The sequence below is a fragment of the Myotis davidii genome, unplaced genomic scaffold (assembly GCF_000327345.1).
Source record: "Myotis davidii unplaced genomic scaffold, ASM32734v1 scaffold418, whole genome shotgun sequence".
In the NCBI taxonomy this organism is placed as follows: domain Eukaryota; kingdom Metazoa; phylum Chordata; class Mammalia; order Chiroptera; family Vespertilionidae; genus Myotis; species Myotis davidii.
In genome coordinates this window covers 88,056-92,763 of record NW_006289399.1, presented here as the reverse complement: position 1 = coordinate 92,763, position 4,708 = coordinate 88,056, and positions in this window count along the sequence as shown.

The following is a 4,708-nucleotide window of genomic DNA, read 5'->3' as shown; positions in this document are numbered from 1 at the left end:
ATACATATAGGGTTTTCATGTTATCAAAAATTTACTGCTGGGTTATCTTACACATCATTCATGCATAATAGAGAGGTAGTAGAGCTAGCTTAGGAGAAGTCAGATATATTTGAAGCTGAAACAGGAGATTTTTCATAGTAAAAAAAAAAAAAAAAAAAAAAGAGTATAAGATGGCTTTATCCTGTTTGAAGAAAGCACAAAAATATGCAAGTTAAAATTATAAAATATTTAAATACATAGGGTTTTCATGTTATCAAAAATTTACTGCTGGGTTATCTTACACATCATTCATGCATAATAGAGAGGTAGTAGAGCTAGCTTAGGAGAAGTCAGATATATTTGAAGCTGAAACAGGAGATATTTTTCATAATAACTCCATTATATGTTATAGAACATCAAAAGATATTAACATCAACCATAGCATTTTTAAAAGAACACATATAAAAAGAGTAAATACAAATTCTGTTTAGGAGAAAGAGAGGATTAACACTAAATTTGAAAGCTAAAATATCATTTTTAATAGAAATAATGTTTTCTCCCTGAGTTCTTTTAGTAAAATTATTGCATCCAAAATATGTGCTATATTTAACCCTTTTGTTGTAAGTACCTATGTAGTATGAAATTTCCTTTTGAAATACAAAAATGGAGATGCAAAGTGGCTAATGACAAAATGGCATACCAAAGCCACCCAGCAAAGATCACTCACTTTCCCATTTTACAGACAACCCCTCCAAAAAAAAAAAACACCACAAATAAAAACAACAAGGTTAGAAAATATTTTTAAATCCTGTATCTGATAAAGGACTTTCTCCAGAATATATAACAAACTCTTACAGCATAATATTAAGAGTACAAACAACTCAATTTTAAAAATGTAAAAAGAATTTAAACAGACATTTATCCAAAGAAGATGTGTTAGTAGCCTATTAGCATGTGAAATGATAATCAACATCCTCAGCCATTAGAGAAATACAAATCCAAACCACAATAAAATACCACTTTAAGCCCAATAGGATGGCTAAAATAGTAATAATAAAAAGACTGATAATAAAAAAAGTTGATAAGAATGTGGAGAAACCAGAACATTTACATTTTTCATGTAGGAATGTACAATAGTTCAGCTGCTTGGAAAACAGTCTGACAGTTCCTCAAAATGTTAAACAGAGTTGCCATATGACCCAGCAATTGCACTTTTACTCCTTAGTAAATGACAACAGGAAAAGAAAGTATCTACAAAAACATTTGTACATAAATGTTCATATCAACATTATTTATAATAGCCAAAAACTACAAAGAATTCAAATGTCTCTCAACTGAGAATGGATATATAAAATTTGGTATATCCACACAATGGAATATTATTCATTTATATGAAGATAAAAAGTATTAACACATGCTACAACATAGATGAAACTTGAACACCTTATGCTAAGTGAAAAAATTCAGGCATAAAAAATACATATTGTATGATTTTGTTTATATGAAATGTCTAGGCAACACAAAACTTTAAGGGCAGAAATAAGATTAAGGATTTTCTGGGGGTAGGAATGAGGATTAAATGTCAAAAGGGGTGACAGAAATGTTCTAGAATGAATTGTGATGATTGACCCAACTCTAAATTTACGCAAAACCCTTGAGCTGAGCATTTACCGAGGCTGAATATTACAATGGGAAATTAGACCTCAATAAAATAGAACTTTATATATAATAATTTAAAATAGGGCTTCTAGTTAAGATGGCAGCATAGATAAACACAGTACTCAGAACCTCCCACAACCACATCAAAATCATAGCTAAGCTCCAGAACAACCATCATTCAGAACTTCATAAAATCTAGCTGAACAGAAGTTATATAACTAAGAATATAAAGAAGAAACCACATTAAGACTGGTAGGAAGGGTGGAGACACAGAACCAGATTGTCCCACATCCACATGTGGCATTAAAAATCAGAAGGTGAACTGCGTCCAGCATACCCAAGGGTGAACCTGAGGAGGGGCGGTAAAGGATTAAAGAAAACAGACAAGAGAATATGGTTGGGACCAGGTAAATCACTGTGCCTGGATGAGGAAACAGTGACACAGCCTGTAAGCCGAAGATTTATTTTATAGTCAGATCACACAAAGCAAAACAAGGGCAAGATGTTTACAATGTTCTTGTGAATTTCAAATCTGCTTCTTTCCTGTTGTTGCCATTCTCTAAACTCTATCAAGCTTTGTTTAGGCAGCACTTGCTGCACCACCACCCCGCCGCCCCCCACAGCCCACATCCTTTAGCTACTTAGGACTGCAGGGTCAGACTATAAGGTCAAGCTTACAACCATAGCCTTTTGGCTATAATTGTGCTGAGAGGGTTTTTCCCTCCAAGCTGGGACTTGTATATGGCTTTGCCACAAGTCAATCCAAGGCTTGATCCTGTCCAAATGCTGTGGCCACTCTTCACAAGAAGGGATATCTGGGCTACAGAGGTCTTCCCTGAGGAGCAAGGAGACTCATTCCCACACTAACCCTCCTCCACCCCACCCCTTCTGAAGCCCATGGCTCTAGTGCTGGGAAGACAAGTCCCTTAAATGTCTGGCTATGAAAACCAGCAGGGATTGTAGTCTTGGTATGCCCCATGTTTTTTGTTAAGGGGTCCCTAGCTATAGCTGGCCTTTGTTTGAAACTTGGGCTCTACCAGGTACACCCAAGCAAAGCACAAGTAGCAGTCATTTGTAGATCTCTTTGTAGCTCAAACCAGGTGACCCTGGGCAAAACACAGACAGTGGGTGATCTTGGCCTGCAGGTCCTGGGATGCCCCAGAGTTAGAGTTTATGGTGGACAGCTTCAGACTGAAACAAAGCACCACCCAATCACCTCCAAGATGGACACAATAAAAGGGCAATTTCAGTGGGCACCAGAGCCCATATGAAGCGAGTCCTGCTCCATGAGGTTGGCCCCTGCACATATGCTGCAGTCACTGCAAGTTCTCTCAGCCTATCACCCTGGGACTAAATTCCTTCCATTAACAACAGTCAAGGCTCACCTACAACAGGAGAATGCACACAGCCCACAGGCAGGGACACACCTGAAGTACCCTGCTCAGGTGAACTGGGTGGCAGTGTCACTAGGCCCTACAGGACCCTTACTACATAAGTCCACTCTACCAAGACCAAGAGATGTAGCAGCGCTACCGAATATATAGAAACAAACACAGGGAGGAAGACAAAATGAGGAGAAAAGGAAATATGTCCCAAATGAATGAACAGAACAAAATTTCAGAAAAAGAGCTCAACAATATGTAGGCAAGCAATCTACCAGATGCAGAGTAGAAAACACTGGCCATAAGGATGCTCAATGATCTCAGTGAGAACTTCAACAAAGAGATAGAAAACATAAAATGGAGATAGGAAACATAAAAAAGAACAAGTCAGAAATGAAGGATACACTTACTGAAATAAAGAATATATTAGCAAAAACCAAAAGTGGAGTAGATGAAGCAGAGGATAAAACTGCAATTTGGAAGATAAAGAAGCAGAAGACACCTGATCTGAAGAGCAAAAAGAAAAAAACAATCCCCCTAAAATGAGGATGGCTTAAAGAGCCTTTGAGACAACTTTAAACATGCCAATATTGGCATCATGGGAATGCAGGAAAAAGAAGAGAGAGAGCAAGAAACTGAAAATTTATTTGAGGAAATAATGACTGAAATCTTCCCTAACCAGGTGAAGGAAATAGACATACAAGTCCTAGAAGCACAGAGTCCCAAACAAGATGAACCCAAAGAGGACCGCACCAAGATACATCATTATTAAATGCCAAAGATTAATGCCAAAGAGAGAATCTTAAAAACAAAAGGAGAAAAGCAGTTAGTTACCCACAAGGGAGCTCCTATAAAACTGTCAGCTGATTTCTCATCAGAAACTTTAGAAGCCAGAGCGGAGTGGCAACAAATATTCAAAGTGATGAAATGCAAGGACCTACATCCAAAATGACTCTACCAAGCAAATCTATCATTTAGAATCAAAGGACATATAAAAAGCCTCCCAGATAAGAAAAAGCTTAAGAGGTCATCACCACCAAAACTGGTATTATAAGAAATGTTAAAAGGTGTTCTTTTTAAAAAATATATATTTTATTGATTTTTTACAGAGAGGAAGGGAGAGAGATAAGGGAGTTAGAAACATCGATGAGAGAGAAACATCGATCAGCTGCCTCCTGCACATCTCCTACTGGGAATGTGCCCACAACCAAGGTACATGCCCTTGACCGGAATCCAACCTGGGACCTTTCAGTCCGCAGGCCAATGCTCTATCCACTGAGCCAAACCAGTTTCAGCTAAAGGGTGTTCATTAAGAAAAAGAATTTAAAAAAATAAAAGTTCAAAAATATGAATAATAAAATGGCAACAAATACATATTTATTATCCATGTTCATTGTGATATCTATCCTATCTAATAAAAGAGAAACATGGTAATTAGCCGTACGTCCGCTACCCTTCCCATTGGCTAATCAGGGCAATATGCAAAATAACTGCCAGCCAAGATGGCGGCCGATGCTGGAGTCCAACTCCAGCAGGTCCAGGGGTCCCCAAAGGTGTGGACGGAGTCGGCAAAGAAGGAATGACATGAAGGCAGCGTTCAGGTGATCATCATAGCCAGCATAGCCAGGTTCTCCAGCCAAGTTCTGTCTAGGATCTCCAGTGAAGTTCTGGTTAGGATCTCAAGCCAG